The 27,259-nt window shown below is 40.2% G+C and overlaps 1 protein-coding gene across 1 annotated transcript in view; it reads left to right on the forward strand.

Moving 5' to 3' along the window:
• Positions 1-911: 911 nt before the first annotated feature.
• LOC135468324 (soluble guanylate cyclase 88E-like) overlaps positions 912-27,259 on the forward strand; it is a 47,787-nt gene continuing 21,439 nt past the window's right edge. The window contains exon 1 of the mRNA XM_064746510.1: positions 912-1,113. The gene's annotated coding sequence lies outside the window, so the exon portion shown is untranslated. The remainder of the gene's footprint in view (positions 1,114-27,259) is intronic.

A 27,259-nucleotide genomic window follows, 5' to 3' on the forward strand; every position in this document is an offset into this window, starting at 1 on the left:
TGTGTGTGAAGTCAGTGTTACGTGTGAAGTGAAGTAAAATGATAATGGAATGAAATTTCAGATGTTAAATTGACGTCTTTATTTGAAAACTGTCTGGTGTTGACTTACGACCGTCTTAAACACTAAGTAATTACAAACGACAAGACTGATTAGTGTAGTGCTCTTCAATGCTCTTCTGTTCAAGAACATACCCTCAACGTTACAAGTGTCAGTTTCTTCATTTTATCGATGGAAAAATATCGATTCACCTGGTGATTTATTGCTCTTCGTATGTGTGTTCATTACTTCACGTTGACAAACATGTGTCTTGACAGTGTGTCTTCCTCCCAGTGATAACCGAATCAGTGGTGACTGCAGACGAAAGGAAAACCCATTTCTGGAAAGCAACTGAACGTGGCGTATCGGATTCCCTGTCTGATCATAAAACATTGATCCGCAGTGTGGTAAATGTTCACCACTGCTTCTGAAAACGGATCAATAGCATGCGATGTTAGGCAAGAAGCCCGGCTATTAAAAATACAATTCAACACTTCGTATAAGTTTACCTCTCTCTTCACAAAAGACATCTTCAGGAAACTGTTACAAGACATGCACGGCCGTGAGAGTTGAGTTGGCTCCCCGGTCGGTGTGTATACACGTGCCCGGTCACGTATTCCTGACAGGGGACACCAGTTTTACTCTCACCGAAAAACGTGCCCAACAAAGCGGCAGTGATGCAATCTTGATGACGGGCTGCAGCTTCCTCCTTGCCTCATCTCACCTCAAGGTTGTTCGGTTCCAACTCATATGTCCGTCGCCATTCCTTCATACCGCGCTGTTGGGTCGCTTAGCGGTGCGTAACCGACCCTCGGCAGGTCGGCGTGGATTGGGCGGCAGTGACCCGGGTTGACGCTGCAGCTGGGTGAACCGGAGCCGGCGTGTGAAGCTAGCAGCCAGGCAGCTATATCCGTACTGGTATCTTCACTGTGTGCACACGGAATACTAAAATCGGCACTGGACGTGAGATAAAATTCAACAGGTTCTGTGTGGAGAAGAGGACAAAGTTTGATTCCATGTTAGCAGGTGGCCTGGTTCAGACTCTATAAGGTCCCTGACAGTCGCCAGGATTCGCAGGTAGGCGTGTTCAAGAGCCATTTGTTATTGTGTGTATATGTGTGGTTTTCTTCAATGTATATGAGGTTAGTGTATTGTCCTCGGGATCAGGACTTGACATTTACTAACGGGTAATTGTCTATAGCCTGAGTACGTGTTGTGTGAAGTGCAGATGAGCCGTCAGCAAGTCAATTTGCCAGTCTGTGGGTAGGGGGAGATAGCGCTGATGATTGGGGATAAGGCGGCCACGCCGACCAAACTGTGAGGCCCGAGAACGCCTGCACTTGTGTCGGCATTACGTGTGGCTATGAGGCACACCGACTTTGTTTTCACACCAGCCAACACGCTGAAAGCAAAACGCTGTCTTGGGTGTGGGTCGGAGTTCCGCCATACCTTTCAATCCTGTTTGAGTAGGAGAGCTGGGTCGTATGGTTGTCTGGGCACCGCGCTTGTGGTAATGGCCTTCAGCGGCCTGATGTGTAATTTACCGTCGAGGGGGACCAGAGTGATGAAGCCACCGTGACCATACTAACTCCAAGCCGTCACTCGACGACGCTTATTCGCCTCTCAAACACACACAAGATTGCCATAAGAGATCTCCTCCCATAAGTTACAGAAGCTGGCCGTTATCGTAATCAATATGGTACTCTTCAGTTTTGCGAATCGCTATTTTGGGAGCTGTCTCCCTGGAATGAAGTTGCCTTCTTCCCAATGTTTATCCTCAAACTGCACACAGGTTCTGATACATATCCCAAACCAACTCACTGATCATGTTTAAACACTTCTGACTATTAATAGCGCATTACAGGGGAACCATTTACTTGTGTAGTAGGTAAACAATAACTGCTGTTGGCAGCCGTATAACACACACACGTCATTTTGGCGCAATTTTGATTTTTGTGTACAGGCGTACAGTATATAGCAGTTTCACACTTCATACCGAAATATTCACACTATCGAACACACTATTCATTCATCTATATACTAGTGATATCAGTGACCAATATTGTACCTCAACCTTTCACAGATATTCACATCCGGAACAATTTCCATGTACATGTATGTCTAATTTCATAATTCGTACTTTGATGTTTTCGCACGGACACCAGTTGCATCCTCCTTCCCGGGGCATAGGTGAAATATTCTTGAATATGGCGTAAAACACCAATCAAATAAAAAAATGAATCAATAATTTACCGGGCATGGTCTTCATGACGATCTTATACTTGAAATATCACCGCATCACACAACAGATTTCACAAGGATGCTCAAGAGAGACCAGCCTGGATAGCACAGTTGGTAGAGCGTCCTCATCGGGAGCGGTAGATCCAGGATAAATCCTGGGTCGTGTCACACCTAAGACTTTAAAAGAGGAAGTTGTAACCCGCTTGGCATTCAGCATGAAGGGGATAGTGCAACGACTGCTTGACCCGTATCAGCATTATGGCTGGGGCGGAGCGGTTTACTTACCTTCTGTAAGTAGTCTCAGTGAAGCAGCACTAGATAAAAGAGCGGTGGAAATCCCTCCTGCATCAATGAGGCACATTATATACACTCTGAGGATTCCTTCGTCGTCATATGACTGAAAAATTGTTGAGTACGACGTTAAAACCCTAGCATTCACTCACTCAACTTTAAAGAGCATTTTATGGCCACTCAGCGTGTCACGTGAGTGTCTTGTGCCGGTTAATTCAACGATCATCCACCAGGAAATGTAGAATCTCTCTCACAGTCGCATACATCCGTCATGATATATGCGGCAGTGTTCGTCAATGGGACATGCTTTATCAAGCTACAGATACATGTAGTATAGTTTTGTGGTTTTGTCCCTTATAACGAGGCTGAAAGAAGGAGAAAGCAAAACAAAAAATGAACTGTTGAATATGATCAGAATGACCATTCGAAGTGTATGTAAAATATTTTTTTTTTTTGCCCTTTTGCTCACACAGCTACATGCATATTGATTTAGATGCTAGAGATCTTAGGTTTAGCTTATATATTACCTGAGTAAATTTCACAAAATATATTTGGTATTTTTTTCATGTGAGTGATTTCTCCGTTAATTTTATAGCGGTCCATAAAACATGTGTTCTAGATTCGATTTTTCAAATGTATGTTTTCAAGAAATCAGAAATACTGTATAATCACTGTTTTCAAAACCACATGTATAATTTGGCTGATAGATAAGTTAGCTGAAGGTAAAGCAGTCAAACTTTTCAGTGGTATGTATCCAAATTCCGTACAAACGCAAGGTCATTTATGCATGCAGCGATATAGCCTATTAACATTATATAAGGTATACTACACACGGCATGCAAGCTCTAATTCACAGTATAATATTTGGGTATCCAAAGTGAATAAATATAAAACAGTGATAATTTTGTGTCAATAATCTGATGAGCTTTTACTTATGGCTGAAAATGAATGCCGATATTTGGATCAGTTTTAAAGCAGTCTGTTCTTTTATGTTTATTAAAGGGGCATATGTACAATGAAAATGAATCAATGGATGACTAGAGGATTTAACGTACATTAGCAATATTTCAGACATGTTCATGGAGATAGATTGCAAATGTACATGTGATCTTACAATAGCTGTATAGCGTATGAGTTATTTATTTTATTTCTTCTTAAAGCCTTAGTCAAATAAATGTATGTCAGGCAGATGAACGGCAGTGGCTGATAAAGCTGTCCCGTACGTGGGAAGGGCTGGCGGCAACCTGCGGGTTGTCATGGGGCTCCCTGGGGCTCTGTTCCCTCCCACCATAATGCTGGCCGCCGCCGTATAAGTGAAATATTCTTGAGTACGATCACCAATCAAATAAATAAATAAATGATAAAGCTGTCTTCGGATGAATGGATGACAAACGAAGTGAAGCGCAGTTCACTTGTGCAGCGACCGGAGAGAGAGGCGTGAACAGGTTGAAGAGTAAACTGGATTTGTGAAAGACAGTGGTGTCTGAAACGATTTCTATATATAGACGGTTCCTTGATCAGTGATGGTTATCTATCAACTAAATTTCGTGACAGGCAGATCCTACGTAGACATGGTGATATAGTAAAAACCAAATGTTGTTCTGTATAGAATTACTTCTAGTTATAAAATAGTTTGCAGAAGACAAATGATACTATTTCTGTATAGAAGGCCCACGGGTGTTGTCAAGCAGCCTTTCATATTAGTTATTTAAAAAAAAAGACAACAGTCCATGTTATCGATGTGGCTGTGGGTGTAAGTCATGTAAACACGGTATATAGCAGCTGTTGGATAGTGAACATCTGAATTCGATGTGAACAATGAGACCGAGATAAAATAAACACGTTCCAAAAAGGTACACAATATGTGACATTTGTGTACTTAGAGGTTGTTTGCAAGTTACTGTTGATTTTGATCAGTTCTTTACTGTCAGGGCAGTTTTCACGCTGCGAGTCTGTATAATAAGAGTGGTGGTGACTCAGTGAATCGTGAATTGGTCAGCAGTTGTCATTATTCTAACAACATGTTTCATACGCCGCAAGGCTGTATGAACATTGTTTTGACTCGTCGAATCATGAACCGGTCAGTATTTGTCCATTCTCCCGTTACAAATTCCTTCGGCGCGAGTGTGTATTATAAGGATGATCGTGACTCACTGAAATAGTGAATCTAACCTGTCCAGATAGCTCAGTTGGTAGAGCGTCCGCTTCGGGGGCGGTCCTGGGTCGAGTCCCACCTAAGTAAAAACTTCCTCGCTTGGCGTTCAGCATTAAAGGAGAAGAAAACTGAAATATCAATCAAATACCATTGAAAAGAATATGCATTTCCTCGCAGGTGCATGCCATAAAAAATTCTGTTATGAACCTCAAGGTGATAAATTGTAAATAAAGTCCTCGCCAGCATCCGCTTTGGGCGTCTCCATTTTGCCTAAGAACTACTCCTGAAGTCTTCTGTGTTAGGAGGAGAATTAGAGTTAGAATTAGGAGAAACTAGGATGTGTCTAACTGTTAAAGTAACTAATGAAGTACGACTTTAAACCCCAAACACTCTCTCACTCTGTGAATCATCTAACGCCAATTGCGTGCGCCCATTTGCCAAGTGTATCGCATTGTCCACGGCGTCTGGTTTTAATCTATATAATACACAAGGAAAGAGATCTTCTATACGCACCACCAGTGACGCTCGTGTATGTATATACTGGGTGAATGGTGAACCGGTAGGTATATCCCTCTTATAAATTTCCCGCCTCACGAGTGAAAGCTGATACTGAGCGAATCGTAAACTTGTCAGTGCCCGATAACAAGTTCCATACGCTGCTTGACTCTGTGATTATCATCAGTTGATCACTGCTATTTGAGATGAAGAAACGTCCATCTCTTTTGCCAATATAATAAACCCATTTAGAGATGTATAACCGTCGCCATCAATCTCGCCTGCAGGTTTAGAAATATTCATTTCATTTTTATTTTAATTCCTTTGGTTTAGATTGAGCTTGGAACACTACATATAGCTGGACGAAATGAGCCGTTTTGCCGTATGGTTCAGTATTTGGGATATCTCTGATAATCTGGATAGGTGCTGCATATTGAAGAAAGTTTTCAGGTAGGCTGCACTGGTTTTAAGACCAGAAGGGGCCATGACGTGTAACCTCTGTCACGAGCATGCAGGTGTGCATGTCACTCTGCTGTATATACGTACAGAATAGGTTCACCGTGCAATCGGCCGCAGTGGTCAATGACCAGGCATAAGTGCGATTTATAGGTGCTATAAACTCAGCATGCTGTTTTACTGAAGCATGAAATTCAAAACTGCCAGCATGATACGTATCCCTGCACAGATAGAACAGAGCATGTGATTCCCAATAAACTCTCCCCTCTCTTGAGCGGTAAGTGAGGATACCAACATGTAAGTAGCAAAAAGTTTGCATATAAAGTGTCTTCAACACAGCTTTTTGAGTAATTTCAGACCTGTGACAAGTAATTTGCAATGACCGTCACTGCACTTCATTTACCTAATTTTACTTAAGCCGTGGTACAAGGGGCGTCTAAGCATTTAAGCATTTACATGAACAGTTAGAATACAACGTTAACTGAACTAAGCTGACAAGAGGTCGTATTTCACCGGTTACGTGTGACCATTTACCAACTAGCACACTGTCTTAGCTGCTCTGGTTTTACTCTCTGAGCTGTAAGTCTTTTATTAAATTTAGTGTCATTTAAGAAAAGTATGCAGAGAAATGTTGTGATGGTTGAAAGTCGCTATGTATAGGATATGTATGGGGAAGAGCTGATGTGTGGATGTGTGGATGACCTTATGATGTAGTCTTTAGACCAGGTTAACACCGTCTTCCCGCGGTTCCATCATCAGCTTTATCCAGTGCCGTTACCTTTCTACGGTTTCATTTGGCCCGCCGGGCTTACTGTTACCACCTTTACCTCCCCCCCTGTCAGGTTGTGTATGAATATTTTACAAAAACGCCTAAGACGACGAATATGCAGAGAATGTTTTTATGGTATAGACTGAATTTCTATGTAAGTACATTCTGTGAATAGTTCCATTCCTGACAAACAAACGTAATAACACAGATCTGTTGTGTCACGCACGGCTGCTGTTCCTGCTGAACTACAAAGGACGGGAGAGCAAGAGCCGTCGAAAGAACTAACGTCCGACAGCCTGATATATCCCACCCCCAGTATCGCCAGATCACCGCACACCATATCTTTTTATACAGCATATCTAAGCTTTGCTGAACTGGCCCCTCCGGCTCTAAAAATGCCTACTTCCTGATTTTTTACGTTATTTTTTTAAAATTTATTTGACATGAGCGATTATCTTCGCATCTTTCTGCCTCCCAATGTCCGGTTGTTGCTACGCTTGCCTTTGGTTCCATGAATAGACTGGCACCCGCTGCAGATTCTCTCTTCGGCACCTGGGAAACATCGTTAGAAGAGCTCTGTAAAATATGTATGTGTGCACCGAGACATCAGCTTGATGTCCAGTTGATATATATTTGACATTCACGGGTATTTATGGCTGGTTTACAATTTATGATACGCCACATGCAATCAACTAATATCAAGCTGACCAATATGCGGTCATACATCAGCACGATTTTTCTCACGGTATGTAGCCAACGTGCACATAATAAAGATTTTACTCACAACATTCATAGCCAACAACAGTAGTAGCAAAAGAATATTTTGGAGTATATAAAGCATTTGCATATTGAAAATCTTGCACAAAATATACTTGTTATGTTTTCTAGCTTTTACACGATGGAAATTTACTCACAGTGTTCTTGGTATGTAGAGAACATTGCTCCCAATATGTAGAGAACATTGCTTCCAGTATGTAGAGAACATTGCTCCCAGTATGTAGAGAACATTGCTCCCAGTAATCACACTATTGGGACTTACCAACACAGAATACTTTCAGATCGGCATGCACCTTGCAAAGTTTTTTTTATTCATTTTACGAATTATTTTTACGCGACTGTACACAAATTTGATGAACCGATATTAATGAAATAAAATATCCGCCTCCAGTCTTCAGCAACTCTCTTTATTCTAGTTCGCCTAGTTGGCAAAATATGAGATGCGTCCCCCAGAAAGTTCCCGAAAATCTGAAAAAAAACAAAACAGCAAAACGGTAAAACTCTTGCAAGTAATCTTACAGTTGTGCTTTCTAGGAATAAGTTTTACGTTCGTAAGTCTCTCTGTAACCATGACAATATCAGCAACCAATCAACTGGTGAGAATTTTAATAGTTATAGTGCTGGGTTTGTGCAGGATTGTGGAATTGAACATAATCTGTGCTAAGTGTGACTAAGCTTTAAAGTGAAAGGTATTGCGCTGTTCACGGGATACTTCCGCACCGAATGGGTCTCTTAGCGCAATTTTATTTTCATCACGCAGCTAGACATTTTAGTAATTCCTTGTTGATCTGTGTGAAAGCAAGAACCTGATTATATATACGCTACCATTTTCTGCTGGTGGACACTCATTTCTTTACGGGCAAAATCATTAGCAAAATATTTGCATGCGTGGTATTGCTGTTTTCTCCACCGATAAATCTGTACAGTGTATAACTGAAACATGATTTGAATAAGGCGTTGAACACCATTCAAGTCAATAGATATAAAAAAAAACTATTGAAAAAGTTTTAAAAGGTGTCGTATTCAACACCGTGACTTAAATCACAGCACAGAATTTCCATAGCACTTTCTTAATTACTCTTTGGCAGTGGCGTGGTCGATTTTGTCACCCCGCCTTAACAAAAGTGGTAGTTTCAGTTTGAACATTGTTAACAATCCTTATAGTTAAAATTGGATAGCACTTTACCGAAAGGCCCTGCATATGGCGTGCATATCCCGTGTGTTGTGTGACGATTTCAGAGAGTTACATGACTACAAAAACGAGACGATTTTCCTCAAGACGCCTGTCTATATAAGTTTCCTGAATCCTCTTGTGAGTAAATAGTAAACTTCTAATTCTGTCCAATTCTGGTTATCGAGGGCCCACGAAGGATGGATTTAAATCGTGTTCAATAAATCAGTAAAATATATATTTTCGATTAACAAACCTCTTAGAACATTTATATGATTCCTGTCCACTAAAAGATTAATCTGTTAAATTTAACAGAAAGCCTGTTATTTGAGTGATGCTAGAATATGTTCTGTTATTGTTATTGCAGCAGTCTATTCTTTTAAATATAACACGCATATTTTATTAATTCAACGTAACCATTCTATTATACTAACAGCATATTATGTTGAATATGACAGAATATTGTGTTATAATTACCGAGTACATTCTAGCATCACTCACAACAAACTTATTTTTGGAGTGTATTCATATCGCGATTATTGTCTTAAAACAACGTCCATATTGCTTGGAATACGAACGTCTGTTTCAACGGATAGATTCTTAGTGCCTCGGTGGTTTTTGTTCAACGTGAAACTTGTGAGTAGTGACCGCCACGTCTAATATGTCTTTATATACGTATATGTAAATGTTTGGGGTGAGGACTAGATTGTTAAGTCTTTTAAAAAGTAAATAACTCACATTTTAACTTGGATGTAACCTCGTTCCAGAAGAAAATATGAGACGGAAATATAAAAGGCTGTTGCTGCCATCTCGCTCCTAAAACAATCGCACGCGGATAGTTTTGATATCTCCCTATATTTCTGTCACAAATTATCCGTGCAGTTCCTTATTCGGCGTTCAATTTTCCGCGTTTTGGTTATTCGTTCTTTTTTTTGGGGGGGGGGGAGGTTCCTTAAGTTTTGGCAGCCTTTTGGCAACACATTTGCATCGTCTAGAGTCGTGTGGGTCGGTAAAAGACTATTTGTATAATGTCCCAATTGAACAGGAGGTGTCGACATTTTTTTTTCCTTCTGAAAACACCCTTCCTTCATTTGATTGCTCAATTCTTCTGACTATCCAATGTGAACATCCATATTGCCTACCTTAATTCCATCCGTATGAGAGTGATGTGTAAGTTGTTGACCACCATGGTCTCTACTTCGAGCTTGCGTTTATCTCTCGCAGAACTTGAACTGCTGATAATTGCAAACTGTCAGCATTTATTTGGGTATTTAGAAAGCATCAAGAAATAATCCTTAGACCAAAACTTTTGTCGTAAGTGGCCGGTTTTGTTCACTGTGCTAAAAGTCTTTCATTACGTTTTCTACTTAAAAAGCCCTCAAATATTGTTATTTTGTGGGCAAGCTGTCCTCGTCAATCAATTCGCCCGTTTGGAGGAAGTAATTTCTTTCTTATTAATCCTTCGATCAAGAGAAATCGTTTTGATGTGTGAGTGTAATGCGACCATTAATGCCAGTGAAGGCGTTATTCATATTTAATGCAGATTTTCTAGTTGATGCCACTTCAGTACAGATTTATCTCACGTAGCCGTCACTTAACAAGTTTGTTCACCCTGTAATTCAAGCTGGAATGTAATCCTTTGACGTCACACCGTTACGACATGTCAAAAATCGGTCTTCCGTTGCCGGCAGCTATAACCAATGTCATTTCAGACTGCATCTTACTTCTAGACGTGTCTTGTTCGTCATCAGCATTCAACAAAAACCCTCCATTGTGTAAGTGAACGTTCCAGATTCAACAACTGGTGTTCGCTAATAATATGGACGGCGCCTTTGTTGTGGTGACTGTGGAAGCGTTTCCGCGAAAAATGTAGTCGCTGAAATCCTACGCTGTGAGAAGTATGGAAATGTATCCGAAAAATGCAGCCGTCGAAACCTGCACTGTGAGGAGTATGGATGTGAATGTTAAAAAATATAATCGTCGAAACCTGTACACTGTGAGGAATACGGAAGTGAATTTGAAAAGAAATGCAGTCGTCCAAACCTATACACTGTGAGGAATATGGAAGTGGGTTCGTAAACTGGTGTCGTCGAAACCTGCATTGTGAAGACCATAAAAGTGTGTCCGAACATAGCAGTTGTTGAAATCTGAAGCGGACAAAGATAAAAGTCAAAAATATAGATACAAAGATGACAGCAAAAAAAGTATTCGATCAGAATTTTCACTGGTTCCTAAAATCTTTTCAATAAAAGTACCTGAATTTTTTGAAATAGTTTTCGAAACCTAGAAAGTTCTTCATAAAAGAGTCCTAGAAATTTTTTGATTTTTCGACTGAAGGAAAATCCGGTTATCTCCACATGGAACTGTAAGCGTAAACTTAATAGTTCCTTACAGTATTGAAAACTAAATGTGAATACAGTGGTAGAAATGTTTGAAAAACATCTTCATAGCAAAATGGTCTCCGTAATAGAGCCCGCTCCTTTGTATTCACCAGCTGTATATATGGACGACGGCACTATGTCAGTACATAATACATTAAGGAACCAGCCAAGGAAATATATGCAGCTCCCTGGATTGAAAGACCACTGACTCAGAGGGCACCTTATCTGGATTCCTCTATTTATCAAAACAACCAGGCTTCCTTTCAAGTTGATTGCATTCAAGAGAGATGACTAATTTCAGTATTATTATTATTATTCATTATTATGTATAGCATTGTCCCAGAAAGCCCTGCATATCGTGTATATCTAGCCTAGTTTTATATTTGTATGTTTGGGGTTTTACGTCGTTCATCACTCACATCACGATGAGGAGTCAATAAGTATGTGTAAATATACTATCTTCGAGGCTGCTGCCACTAAAACATCGTGCCGAAGTCACCAACTATGATTAACATCGGGTAAACCAGTCCTTTTTCCTTGCTCTATAACCTCTCAGTGTTTTAGAGTTTAATATGTTAAAGTGTGCGCTATCAATTTCGATTTCTATCTACGTCAGAATTTTTTTCTTGAAACATTAAATCAAAGCTTTACCATCAAGCGCAATTAACAGTAATAGCATGGAGGATCTTTAGCGCTATATTTTGGTTGACGTATATAATTCCATATATATGGCTATGCCATACTACCACAAGTAGCGTGCACTGTTCTCTACAAATTATAAACAAATAAGCATAGCATAACCATCGTTTTTTTGAGCTGTTGTTTCAGCAAGTGAAATCATAGCATTTCGTCTCTTTATAGTAACGACCATGCAGGCCAAAACAGTTTTCTGTTCCATCCAAACCAGACAAATTTGATATATTTTAACGAGGTGCAATATAACAGGGCAGTAATTTATAGTGTATTAACAGCCTATATTGCCTGTGTGGCAGTAATATCCATTCAGTGCTACAGCACTCTTCACTTCGGAGACAAATCTTGGAACCAATAACAAGAACAGTGTATGTGTAACATTGACCAGCGGCTAGGGGCTGTATAAACATGGCGCCGTTTTAATATCCCTGCTGTGCTTATAAATAAACGGTTGCAATAAAAGCGTAACTGAAATATTTTCATAAGCTCACTTGCGGCATAGCAAGACTTTGTGTGCATTAAACACTAATGTGGAGATGTATTGAAGTTGACGTGTTGGATATTACATGCGTTATGTCAATGGCTGGAAACTATTGATTATTCTTCTACATCCAGGTAAATATCTTCGTTAAAATATGTATTAACTTTTATGTTACGAATGCTTGCTTTGACGCCTAGATTTAGCTTCTTTTAATTGTGTATTAATTTTATATTATTTTATGTTATTTTATTTTATATTATATTATTGCCCTTGAATGTTGTTTTCCGGTTGACGGGTTGAACTGTATGTGATTTGGACTCCTCGCTTACTGTGGAAAACCTTCACAAGGATTAGGAGCCGTGACAGTGACGCAATGTGTGTCAGAGCACCGAGAATAACCACAGTAAAACAGTTTGTATTTAGACAGTATCAAATCCATAGGCGTGCCACTGCCTTAAGTTTCTAGTTTTATACAGATCTAGTGGTCATCGAGTCTGTGAAAATCGATAGTGTTGAATGGTGCATAGCATGTGGGACATATAACAGCCCTTCGGTATCCTCTTGATGCGGTGAACATTCTGGCCGCTGAAAAGAAGAACATAGCAGATAGAAAATCGACGATGTATCACCCTACTTGTACGATGACCATGCAGACTATCAAAACCCAGGATGTATGCACCGTAAGGACCGATAAACCAGAGTGAAAATGTCTCATCATGCAGTATACGGATTACCTCGCAGGCAATTAATTAAGACATTATATACGTCTAAAATAATAAGAAAATGACCTCAACCCCCCACAACCAATCGCCGTCTGTCCTCCCTCCCAGCATATGCGTACAACTGACAATCCAATCAATACTGACGCAAGATCTCCGTAATTATAGATCAATTGATTATATTTTTACACTGTTCATCTTCCATACCCATATAATTCTACTTTTACCTTAAATTCAACTAAATCGTTGTCTATGCGTTTTCTCCACAAGCTTTTCAACTCTCTTTTAGTTGATTTATTTGACAGTTAATAACTTAACATCTTACTCAAGACCGGCCCGGATAGCACAGTTGGTAGAGCGTATAATGGCTCAGTATAATGTCTCGGGCGTGGCGGCTTACTTGCCAGTTTACTTGCCTTCGGTAAGTCGTCTCAGTGAAGCAGCACTAGATAAAAGAGCTTTGGAACTCCGCCCTGCAAGAAGGAGGCACATTACACACACCCTAAAGGATTCCTGACTGAAAAATTGTTGAGTACCACATTCAACCCCAAGCACTCGCTCTTACTCAAGAACATTTCTCTTAAATTCACAGTGCGTGTGTGTGTGTGCGCGCGTGTGTGTGTGTGTATTTATATGTGTGTCGTGTCTGTATAAGGGAAGTATTGGGATTTTGTCTGTGGACAGTTATGCAGTAATTAGGGTTTGGGTTGCAGCCATACGCTTCTTGATATAACCAAATCAGCAAGTATAGTATAGAAACGTCTTAATTTCTTAAACTAAACCGAGTTATCGGTCGTGTACTGTCGTGTGAGTCAAACCGGAATGTCACATGTGATGTGTCCCAGTGTCGCTGAAAACTGAGGAATGTTTCTCCTTTAGAAGTTACCAGCTCTATTTATGTACTATTTCTGAAATATTCTTTGATGGAACAGGTATTTAAGGTTGGCGAATCTCTGACGTGACGCTGAGATGAAAGAGGTCCATGGCTTGTCGTGTCTCTTAAATCAGCTTATCGCCTGTCACTTTTCTTAACCCAGATTTTCACATGTTGTATGTCTGCTTTCTTTTGTCTTTTTGTCATCGACTAAGTCTGTTAAGCTATAGAGTACAATGTTTGAAACAAATATGATAAAAATGATAATAATGGTAATAGTGATAATAAACAACCATGCTGTAACCGAGCGTGAAACCATCATACGCCACCCGTGAAAACTGCTCGCATGTAAATACCCTAGATCACGCCATTTATGGAATGTAAAAAGTTGAATACAAAAATCCTCCCCATGCGTTCCTCCAATCAGAGTTTTTACAGTGTTATATACAAATCTATATATGGGCAGTGATGATGCTTGATGTTATACTTAACCAGCTTGGTGTTATTAATCTTCATGCATGTAAAGGTAAATAACCGCTGTGCCTGATGAGCTATTCAGTGACCAGTATAACTTAGAGAGAGTGTGTTAATCTGGTTGCGTTAATATCATTCTCGTGTCAGCAGGGGGGAAATCGCACATTATGTGATGTAACAGGAGATGCCAATGGTTTTCTAAATGGTGGACCATTCATCAACGATGGGAAAGCTTTGAAAAGGCTGAAAGATAATCAGTGAACTGTTCTGTGAGGTTTTGAAGGCATTTGCTTTTAGACATTTTAGGTGGGTCTATATAATTTCAGCCCATGCATCTAAAATGTCACGAAGGTAGACTAAAGCCCTCAGCTGTTTGCCTTTTCACATGTGACAGATCACAATATTCCGATCTGAATAAGATATCAATGTGTCTGGGAAAGCTTTTCATCTGAGCTGCACATGCACGTTTGCCCATGATGTTACTCGCCAATAAATCAGGCCCTTGACCAGTTTTGATGGTGTATTCAAGATGTTCCTGTTTCCTCCTAGCATGGGCCAGTTTTGGTGGTGTACTCTTGAACACCACTTTAAACACCAATGAAATAAACAAATACATGTATATCCTGCCAAGTTTTGCAGACTGTGCAGACTCGGTTTCATGCCATTTTTATTTCCCACTCAATAAACGTATGGCGTATATAATGTAATAGACCTGTATGCTATTCGTCGTTGTGCGGGATAAACTGTGGTGAGCTAAAACACTGATCCACATGACACACTAGACTAGAATGTAGCCGCCATAAAACAAATCATCTTCATCAGTACCATCATGATTCGCCCTTAAAGTAGCTCTCTGTGCTGCAGACGAAACAACCATCGTGCCTTCTTTCTTTGACTGTGAAGGACATTTGTGTAACACAAGTAGATTTGGATCACTTGCTTTCTTTGCAGTACTAGTCCTCAGATCTCTGGAGAAAACAAAAAGAAAACATGTTCAGTTTTCTTCCAAGCCGGGAATCAATGACTATTTAGAGATATACAAGATCTCTCCTGAGGCATAGTACAATTAAAGAAACTCCTGGAATAAATGTGTGTAGCCAAACCCTGCAGCTGGAATAAAAGACGGTTGTATATATTACTTCTTCCTCCGCCATATCTATAATGCTGAAAAAATTGTATTTCCAAGGGCACTTATGACGAAGTGGCTACGAGTTCCGTTCGTGTGTAGATAGTGCAGACATAACGGAGTAATGTCAATTAAGAGTTGACGTAGATGCAGGATATAACGAACTAGCCCATCCTTCCTCTGCTCAATGGAGATGACAACAAAATGTGATTGCATGGTAGAAGGACATCTCGTTTCCTGGAGACAGGCATTACCCTACCTGTAGGAAATCCGAGACCCAATAGTGAAGCCGCGTTGGACGAAGTTAGGGGGGACCACACCACTGTCTGTCCGCTTTTCCTTGAACTTAGCGGCCTTGAACTGCATACAGGGGCAGGTGACGTATTCAGAGTAGAGATAACCCGACTTGTTTACCCGCTGGTATACTGTGTTTATCGATAGAGGATGAAGAGTTCATCGACAAACGAGGCGCAGGGTAGAATTTCGCTACGATAGACAAATGAAGTGTTAAAGTGGCGCTTACAGTGCTTTTTTTCACAGTGTCGCATAACCGTTACGCAAAACACTTTTCAGCATTGTACCCGTCTTCCAATCTGCTATATGCGAATAGTTATCAGTTGATTGTAACAGCCTTATACATGCGCTGTGGATTGCATGCAAAAGTCTCCGGTTTCCAATTAGCTGTGCACAAAAGTTTGACGTTCATGCCCTGTGAATACTTGAAGAAAGCGTTCACTTGTAAAATAAGGATAAAATATTAAACCATATTTACCACACCAGGGTGAAAATTACTACATAGTGAAAAGGACTTCAGTATATATAGGTACTCAACCTCTGTTCATTTTATGTTTTGTGTTGATCTCTGTTTTTGTTTTGCTCCGATCAAATGTATGCTGTCAAGTCTGCTCAGGGAATTCCTTGCTTGTACTGACAAACACATGCATAATTAATTGCGAAACAATCGTCAACCATGATGAATATTCAGTATTTCACTTTCAAAGGTGCAAGGAATGTTGAGGAGTTCAGTTGTCATAGAAAACACCTTAACATGTTCAAACCTGTCTAATTGTGCCCAACATGTAACTATGAAAACTTGAACTTCTGTTAACAACAAAGACAAAAATCCCACTGAATACAAGAACTTTATTGTTAATCAATTCACATCTCTGGGCCATAATTCTACCTGTATAGAAAAAAAAAATGGAACGTTGCATGAGTGAAAGACACATGCAAAGAACAGGTCATGGGTTCCACTGAAATATTCTCACATATCTGTCAGAGCACATTACTTTACACCTGTTGATTCCTTTAAAAACTGGAACAAGCTATTTTTAAAAGAGATTCATTGCATAAGACATAAATCCCCAAGTCTTAATCACGCCACAAAATAAAAACAAGAAATTAACTTTTTTTCTCATAGATCATTTCATTTATTCTTTGTTCTTGTGTGTAAACTGTTTGTTATTTGAAACATACCCTGCATTTCTGGACCGTGGCATAGATGTATGTCGAAATATAGATTTAGCAAAGTATTGTATTATACCTGAAAGAAATCAATGAGACCAAGAGCTAACTTGCGTAGGACCATATGGTTAAATTCAAGCAAAGAACGTAAGCCTTTTCTGTACTGAAATAACTGAAGAAGGCTTTTTTACATTTCACGGTAATGTATTTAAGCGTCTAGATTTTGAGTTCTTTCAATATATGCACACATAGTTAACTCCTGATTTTTTGTATTTGCATCAGATTTCCGAAATTACTCTACTTATTAGTGCCTTCGTTTAGAGTAGATTAGTGTGGCGGCACAGCTTCTTGCTTGCGCAGTATGGTGAACTTTGTATGGGGATTAATGTATTTTTTAATCTAGTAAACTTGTGGTGTAACATATTTTTAAATCTAGAAAATAGTAATATCGGTGTGACGAGAAGATGCGGTGTTTGACTTCTCTACAAGAATTTTATAGTAACACTTGTTGTAGATAAATATATTGTTGGAAACTTGTTGGAACGTCTTTGGATCGGTCAGATATTATTTTCTGAAGGTCAGGAAGTACCTCTTGCATGTACCGCATAACCGTATAGAACTTGATGAGTCTAAGGTACAAAGTTTAATAGTGTTTACCGCCTAGTTCCATTTTCAGGTTAGCATAACACCGAAATTTGCTATTCTACTTCTCCGCCTAATACCTTCATCATTGAAAGGACATGATGTTATTAGATGAGAAAATAATCGACAGATGTATTTTCTGTAAATCCAACGCTGTAGATAGCCTGCAGGATTGGCGAAAAAGTAATCTTGTTGAGAAAAAAGTTATCTCCGATCTCAGATTTCTTATGTAATCCACTTAATGGCACGGACCTTGTTTAAAGGCGAAAAATAGGTCGTTACTGGTGAAGCTCTAACATCTGAAATGCGGCAAAGCTCTCGTCTGTCGGAGAAGTCGGTGAAGCAGACGATTCTTCAACATGTAACTTCATCCGGGTTGTTCAGTGTACATTGCACCTCGTCCCACGCAGTACTTGTTTTTATATGCCCAATTCAAAATGCTTCAATATCATTAATCGTGATTTTCAGACGCGGTTTTACACTGTTTGACACATCGTTTTTATGCCTTTTCTTCTACTTCCACAAATGCGCCTTTAGCACATATTGGACTGGTGAAACAAAATTATCGCAGAATTACATAATATAGTCCTTCCTATACAACATCCTTTGATTTTTAATCAAACACAGTTTGAATGAGGATGGTTAGACTGATTGCGGGAATGTGAAACACAGGTATGATTTTAGCAAGTGTCGTATTATTACTCCGGGGCCTTTCATTAACTAGAAGTCACTGAGTTCAAACACAGCTAATGCTGTCTTGCTATACATGTGTACAGACCTCTGTAGCTGAGTAGTGGACTACGTAACAGATCGGACATCATCGTCGTCTATTTATCCTTTCAAGTAATGTTTAAAAGAATAGGTTAGTAATTCTATTAAAGAAATATTTATGTTCTTAGTGATTTGATTTGTGCTCTGTTTAATTACTCGGTTTGCCCCCATAGTCTGACACAGGACAAAATATACTCAACGGTTAAGTGGGCGGAAGTGCTGATTGATTTAGAGCATGGATCATCAATCGATAAGAACCATCATGGCGTCAAAAATGGTCAAGAAACGCACGGAATTTATCAGTATGGATAAACCAGCCCAAAGCTTTAGCCGTGGGATAAATGGTCAATTTGTTGCCTTTTGCTTCTGCTGTTGAATGAGTGATAAGCTGGTTGTGGCGGCTAAATGAACGGTACTGATCGATCTAATTGATAATAGTGTTTTCATCCCGGCCTTCTCACGGAGATAAGCACCGCTAACAGGATAGAGGGGTAGCATGCTATGTAAATGGACTGTCAGTAGCGACCCATTGTAATGTTTGGGGGCTTCCTTAGGGAACGCCGCCGGTATATTGGGCCAGGCATGATCAGGTGTGTAGATATACTTGAAGTATTGCTTCCTAGAGCTGGGATATTAACGCGTCCCCAAGGGAGTGTAATCTGTTCTCTGGTCTGGCAGCGTGTCGTGTGTTTGTTTACCCTGACCATCTCCATATATGACCGTCATATTAACGGGTGAACATCTGGAGCAATGCGACACGGTATCACCAAAGCCTCATGGGAAAATATGAATAATTATTATTTGTCGTTCGCCTTTTCAGAACTGATCGTAAACTATGAGCCGATTGTATCAAAAACAAGCTCACTAGACACGCGTAACTTTTTGCTGATCAGTTACTTAAAAATTTATGGTCTGAGAGGTGCTATTAATGTGTGTATTCCCAGTGGAGAGCCAATCGGATTGCATGCAGCGTGTTGATGATGGTCGTTCGCTGACCAGGCTTGTTTTCACGGTAAAGCGACGATCTGTCGTTTACATGGATAGCTAATAGTCATTTGTCGTGACTCTGGTTCCGCTGATACGGAGCGACCAGGCCAGGAAGTGAGCCATTATATTGTCCATCTCATAGGGACTGTCTTCAAGCCGCATAGTGAGGTACGCTTAATGAGAACCAATTCACAACCGTGAATACTTAATTACTGACTCGTGCTGCTGTCCTGGTAGGATGTGTGCGTGAAATGTCTTTGTTTCTACCAATCTCGCCTTCTCATCCATTTCTCCGATACCTCACCTTCACCAATATGTTTATCAATGTACAGCTTGACCTTCATGTATAGTGCTGGATCAGTGGTGACAGTCTCGTTATCTAAATAAGCTGCAGAGAAATGGCGTTTCTGAGATTAGATGAGTATCTTCTGTAAAAATCGGTATACGTCGTCTGTTTTGTACCGTTTTGGGTGTTTACCATTATTTGGCACTGGGGTATGTCGCTTGTTTTATACCTTGTTATATGTTTTTCCATCTTAGACATTGGAATATGTTACCTGTTTTATACCTTCTTATATGTTTATCCATCTTAGGCATTGGAATATGTTACCGGTTTTATACCTTCTTACATGTTTTTTCCATCTTAGGCATTGGAGTATGTTACCGGTTTTATGACTTCTTATATGTTAAGACATGGTGCTAGGGGCTGTCTATCTTGCTACTTTTTAAGTATTTATGTGAACAGTTAGAATAAACCCGTAAGTGTGGTAAATTAACAACGGGTTGAATTACACTTGTTACATGCGGCCATTTACGCCAACTATCACACTATCGTTGCTTTGATATTACTCTCTGTACGCTGTAGCCTTTAATATTATGGGTATCTCACTCAGGAAACTCTTTGTATAATGATCAAGATGTGCAAGCATATAAATGACCCTTTAGGAGTGTGATGTTTGCACAGTTCATCGACTAATGTTACCATACGCGACTTATGTATGTTGTATTTATTATACATTAGATATTTCCTCATGTCAATGTGAGGGAGTGACATCACACGCCCCAATCACAATGTTAATTTGTGCCTGAGTGAACACTGAGCCACCTCAGTAGTTTGTTCAACATGAGTAGCGATACACACACAACTTGGCTTTGTAATAGTTACTGCAAGCGTATGAATAGTCACTTGCTGGAAGAACTCGCTTTTTGCGCATGTCAATGAAGTCTGACAGATGGTTTGAGTTGGGCAGCGTCGGTTTACTCATAGCACCATGGTTTACATGAGTACAATACTTTTGAAAGGGGAGCACAATAATGGCTGTTTAGACACGTTAATATTCACTTACGTTTCAACATTGATAATCATGCACCAGCATATTTAAACCATTTGTGTGCGCTTAAAAGGCAAAAATAACATTAGATTTCAAAAGACTCACAATCATCCAGGGATTCCAACTCCGGTATATTAGTTCATGTGAAAGACGTTACATCGATATCCATGTTAGGCGGTTCTCCGCCTCAAACCATTAACCTGAACTCATGTATGGTGGCTGATGGTGTATATGTTCTCTTTTGAATAGCACGGCTTGTGAAAATAATCTAATTTCACCTGGCTGTGTGGGTAATCACGTATATTTCTGTATAGTATCTGTTTTCTGCATGTATGTTCTGTGTAAAGGGAGATATATATGCTCCCCCCCCCCAAGGTCTGGAATATATGCTTCATATATTCCAAAGACACACATCGATAGTTTATTACCTCATCGTTTAATTCAGTTAATGTAAATTGTCCGCGGGTCCCAAGCGGATTAGATAGGATTAACTTGGATGATTTAAGTGTATGAACGAAACCAAAAAGCATATTGACACGGTACACGGTGAGTAGCCTATGGCTTGAGGACGTTTACGTGACTGTATCCAGGTCGGGATAGTAGAAATGTTAGACTTAACCGTGCAGTCATTAACACACTCCCCCTCCCCTCCCTCTTCCCCTACCCCACCCCAAGCACACTTACCACTGGTACCACCAGGTTCCACTTTACAGCTCAGTGACTTTCCAGATCTACTTTGTTAAGAGCATTTACAAATATAAACATTCTTGCGGGAAGTATCAATCTGCCGGCAATCTTTGTTGTGGCAAGCAATCCAGAAACGTATATAGTGCAAATCCACTAACCTTGTTGGCGCTTTACTACCAACATTCAGCTTGCGTGACTAAAACATTGTATCTTGTGGACGAAATCGTTCTAGTCACTCAACTGTTAGTGACAACCATCCTCCGTTGCTCTGTCTCGTCCGATGATTCTCCACCCAAGCATTAGTACGGAGATTAATTACAAAGGCATTCTCAAGTACCTCCATCGTAGGGACATATATCAGTATAGAGTTTGATTCTATATTCACATACGACATATGCTGAATGAGTGTGAAAAAACATGCGATTTTTATTTAACAACTAGATATCTTCCGAACTACAAGTGTGAATAACCCAGTGTGTTGATACTTGCATGTGTGATTGATGATGTGTGCAGATTCATGTTTGGTCATAAGTTAGTGTATTTGACTACACGCTGATGCGATTGACAATATGTTGATGCGATTCATTGATGGGACTAGAAATGTGTTGGTTCACACGTACGTCGCTGCTACGTCTGGTTGACAATGTTTAGACAGGGAACATCCGATAACACACTGATTCCTAACTCTCTCTATATATATATCAGATTAAATAGATCAAAATTTTCAATCACAATAATGTGGCATGTTGCTTCTTCGTCATGTTTGCTATTTTTATCCTAAAACACAAGTAATCTGTATTTGTATGTCTGAAAATAGTGTTTGCTTTTAAGTCATGATATGCCGCAATAACACAAGGCAATTTCCAAAGTAAAAGGAGAATGTATTACCCTTAAACCGGTTAAAATTTTAATCCCGTATTTTTTAAAAGCAATATCAAATCGCATTAGGATTGCAGTGCTGCTGTTCTCGCCGCTAGATTACGTTATTCCTGTTGAGTATATGACGAAGTGATATGTCTGATAAAATCTTCAGCAAGGTTAAGAAAAAGCTTTGCATCGGATTAAATTTGTTAATTCAAACGGACTGTTTTTAAGCTCATCCAGCTGCTACAAGTACGGTCAAAGATGTGGTATATACTGAAGACGACGACCTTCGGACATAGGGTGGGTGCTAGCTGAGTTTCAGGGTGGTGCTAGCGTGACTATGCGTGAGTGACGACTGACCCCACTAATCCATGGTGTCACCAGTATCAGCGCGCACAATCGAGGCCTGTATCTTATCTGGTAAGGCACGTAGGTTATTAGAGTAATCCGTCTTCGCAGTGGGAACCGGGGCACAGCGTGGCATGGGAGAAACATTTAGGATGATCTGGAGAAATTCATTTAAACTGGTCAAACGTTTCTGTATAATGCTCTAAGGATTGCATTAAATGCAGTTCGAATCTTAATCAGTCTCAGTCATCTTCTTCTTTTTGTTATAATGGACATTTCTGAGCTTCTGAAATTGCGTTACATCTGAGATGGGGTTTTTTTTCGGTATTGATATGAAAAGAGGCATGTTGACACTGGGACAATACGCGAAGGAAATAAGAATCTGTTCGACTTCTGTTGATTATGATGAGAGATAACTTGGTTTTCTAGATGTGGCGTTAAACATTGTCTTCAACTCTCTTATATTTGTTGATAGTTTAAAATTTTTCTTTTAAGTGGGAAAACTGATTTGCTTCCTCATGTGACCCAGTCACTTCATTGCGTAACCACGTTGATTGTGATGTTCAATCTCTGTTTACATTCTTCGACTTGCGAAGCGCAACATGTACTTTGGGTCCTTGTATATGCAGCTCTGTAATATTTGTGAAATGGGGAGTTAACACCCACGGAACAGCCGGGTCAATGTCCCTGTGAACATCGGTAGCGTATCCTAACACTTTTGTAACGTCCATTAGGGTGACCTTGATGGACATGCTACCACGAACAATGGTGTTCAAATGAAGATGCTCCGGTGTTGTCGGTCAGCTTGCAGTTTGTTTAGGAAGCAATGCGCAAGCATCTTAATCTTTGTAAGTTGTTCGTATTTCAAATGTAGCATGTAGTCTGTCGTTTGATTGATCGTCGGCCTCTTTTATATTAACGAGTGATTCATCAACACAGGTGAAGTGGAACCATTCGGTAATGTCTCTCAGTTTTGAAACCCAAGTGGAGTTTTATATTCGAGCGAATCTGTGCTCTCCGGTATGGCGTATTATTCTTCATATTATCTGTAAACCACTTAGTAATTTAAAAATGTTTCACGAAATAGCGCAATTTTCTGCGCATTAAACGTAACAGGAAAGTTGTAAAGCTACACCAAAAAGATTTAGCAGGTAGGATTTTAGTTTGTTTGCGGTTTTTAATGTGTCAACTATTGGATGTTTCCTTGTTGAGAGTCGCTCTCTAGGCTGAATAAACCTCGCTGATTTAATCGCCTCACAGCGCCTGCCTCTACATTTCATGCAGATATGATGCTCTCCGCAATTTGTCACTCAGGCTTTTAGAGGTGATATGAGCGTAATGCATATCAGCAAGCTCAGATTTGAATGATAGTGATGATATGATCCCACACCGATTACCCTGTTGTGTGTCATAAAAGTGCGTCCATACTCCATCAGCTTATGGTGATCTGGTGAGACGGTATAAGATCGATGGTAAACTTATATTTGACCATGTCTTCCCTTGAACGAATGCTATTAAGAAACCCCAGACAATCCTGCGAGGTTTGGAGTATGCGCTGATCAGTTCATTCACGCATTCCTTTCTGTTCTGTACATATATTAGCAAAAACTTTATTCACATTTGTCTTCAAGTACACAGACCTGTCGATCTGCTGAAAAGACAGTGTTTTTGTTTAAAACTACCCTACATCCTACGTCATGTTTACATCCGTATCTCACCCAGTCAGTCCATCTGTCCTACCATAACCACCTGCCTTATTACGCTTACAGTGACTTCTTTAAGGCTTCTGTTATCTTTGTGTAGCGCCTGGAGATAGAAATCCGGCTGCACATTGTAAAACTGACTGTTGTTTGGCTTCAGGTCTCACGGATAACCTGAGGCGAAATTACTTTGTGTTATCTCTGAATCCCACAAACCTTCTAAATCACTTGCCAACCCAATCCTGGGTCGGATTTTAAGAACTTAAAAGAGGACGTTGTAGCTTACTCACTTGGCGTTTAGCATTAAGGGGAAATGCAACTGTTTTGCCCCTATCTGTATAATGGCTCGGGTGGGCCTGCTTACTTGCCGTCGGTAAGTCTCAGTGACGCAGCACTACATAAAAGAGCGGTGGAAATCCGTCCTGAAACCCGGAGACACATTACATGCTCTCTAAAGACTCCTTCGTCGTCAGTTTTCGACTGAAAATTCCTAGGTACGACGTTAAACCCTGAGCACTCACTCAAGGCCTCATATATATTTCATACACGAAATTAGCTATGGCACATAAACATAATATGTAGTGTGTGCCGCTGGGCCTGTCACCGCGCCTGATGTTGTACAAGGGTCAGATTTATCATCAATGTGGTGTAATGGGCAAAACAATGATCATAGGTAACAGTTAATTTAATTGATCAATTGTTCAACACAACAAGGAAATGTACAGGCGGTCAATTACTGGTGAGATATTTTAAGTCATTCTGGCAAAACCAGTTCATCGCAAAACTGTTGATTTATTGATTTATTGATGTAAAAGGGGTTTTTTTCAGAATATTTGACTCCCTCCACTTGGCGACCAGGCTCGTTCGCGAACACCGCAACCATTCATCAGGTACATTACAAACCTACTTACGTAAGGCCAAACCCCGGCAAGTCAGCTGGAATAAGATTTGAACCCGCAACCTTACTGACAAAGCGCTGATCGGCAATGGCGAGTGCAAAGTTTTAGTTGATGGAGCCATCTAGGGCTCCTCTGTTGACATCAGTACACAACAGTAACCATGGAACAGATAAATATGTACACAGGTAACATTTCCTGCACCACACGAAGAACCAGTAAGTTGAGAATAATCCAGTTGGGGATCCCATATGAACACCAGTACACACAAATAAGCATGGAGTACGTGTGAAGGTCTGGCAACAACCTGCGGTTTGTAGTGTGCTTACCCCGGACTGAGTTCGGTTTCCTCCCACTATAATGCTGGCCCCCATCGTATAAGTGAAATATTCTTGAATGCGGCGTAAAATATCAATCAGATAAATAAATAAATAACCATGGAAGAGCAGTTACGCAGTTAGCATTGCCTGCACCACACGTATAGCCAGTAGTTAGTTGAATAACCCAATTTGGGTTCGCTATATTGACACCATTACACTTAAACAGAGTGAAGTGTTTGCCCATTAATTATTGTTCACGTAAAAGAAACAATAAAGTATGAACTTACCATCATCATCCGAGATGTATTCCATTCTGTAGTCCCAGAATCAAATATCCCATTCCCTAACCAACCTTTCATAAATAATATCCAAATATATTAGCAAAGCGGGTAAAATTTATATCTGTTGCTCTTTGATTGCAACCATTTAAATATGTATCTTGCTGACGAAGCGGGCAGTGATACTGCATGGCCTCTAGCGATAGATAGTTCAAAGCAATGGTGAAAAGTACACCATTACGCGTGGGGATAAATATGAATGATTCAAACGCAACGCCGATGTTCGTGGTACAGTGAAATAACAAAACAGTGCACTCAGTCAAAAAGGTGCTTGAGGCATATATTTAATATGGGTTTTTTTGTAACTGCTGATATAGAATTGGCCTACTTTCTAAAAGAGCTTACGGGGGATAGTTTGTCGCTTCATTATCAACTTTCGGGCTATTAGCTCTATTGAAGACGGTGTGTAATTATGATCGAGCGGCCGCATAGAAGAAATTTGAAATAAAACAATGCCGTCAGGTGGCATGGGCTGTATTGCGGCTTGTTTTATATGGAATAAAGAAAACACTCATTGATCGTGTCACATGAGTGCTTGAAGAGACTTTGTCGATCAACATGTAATACCATGCTGAACCTTTACTTTGTTGTCAACTTGAACAGCTCCGGAGGCAAAAACTAATTCTTTAAAATGTGGTGACTGCAGTAATGGCTCGTGTATTGCACACTGTTGGCGGGCGCGACGTGCCGTAGTATGGTGTGGTAGATTAGCACAATTTTCCTGGACGGAAATGCCTCCTTGAAAACAAAAATCTTTCTCATGGTCAGTGTCACCTGTTATTGTGTGTTATTGTATTTAGGATAACATGGGGAGCGTGGGATTGTTTTGGCCTTCATTATAAAACGTTATACTGCCAACCGATCCCTGTGAATGTTTATGACTTCGCTGTCCACACAAGTTGATGAAAGAACGTTTGCAAAGTCCTTATTGTCGTTGCCAACCCTTCTTGAATGAATAAAGACTTAGATTTAGGAGACAAAGGTTTGATCAGCGCTTGCCATCACTTAGCCCAGTTAGATGACTGTGTGTATGTATGGAGCAAGCTCCACATTTAATCTCTATCTACTTCATCTTTGGCTTCATGGACAAACGGCAGCCTCGCTCCTCATTCTACCATGAAATGTAAACAAAATTTATAAGTCTTGTTTGTCAGTAGATGAGTACTTCGCCGATTGCTTACAAAATCCAAACAGATGAGCAGAAATTAGAGTTCGATCTCTGTGTACTGATTGGTTCACTGACTCTCATCCAATCACGAGCGGCATTTGAAAGTCGGTAAGGCTGACGTATAGCTCTGATCTATAGCCGACCACTGTCCTCTTCTCTCCCACTATCTGTAGTGTACCTATCACGACTCGCAGACCGGGAGGATTTTGCCCAGTGACATCCAGGGGGGGGATTTCAAGGTAGGTGGTATAGTACAGTCTAGGATTTAGCTTTGTGTATGTGTTATTGGCTCAAGTGTAACGGAGCAGCAGGCCGCCTTTGGTGCCGTCTTCCAAGAAGCTGAATGCCTATTGAGGGGGTAATTAATGAATGATGCTTGAGCAAGGATTTACCTTCAAGAGCAGCGGAAGACCCACATACTTAAGTCAAAATAATGCAGATATGTAATCGCTGTGTTTCTTATATATTCTTCCGCATTCCCCTTTGAGATGGTCATCCCTCACTTTGTACTGCATTTTAGTGGTCGATTTCCTTAAATGGTATAGATTACCCTTAGCCTTGTGCACGTACAGTATTACGTTCTCATCAAAATGTACTTTTTATT

This window comes from Liolophura sinensis, chromosome 6 (genome assembly GCF_032854445.1).
Source record: "Liolophura sinensis isolate JHLJ2023 chromosome 6, CUHK_Ljap_v2, whole genome shotgun sequence".
In the NCBI taxonomy this organism is placed as follows: Eukaryota; Metazoa; Mollusca; class Polyplacophora; order Chitonida; family Chitonidae; genus Liolophura; species Liolophura sinensis.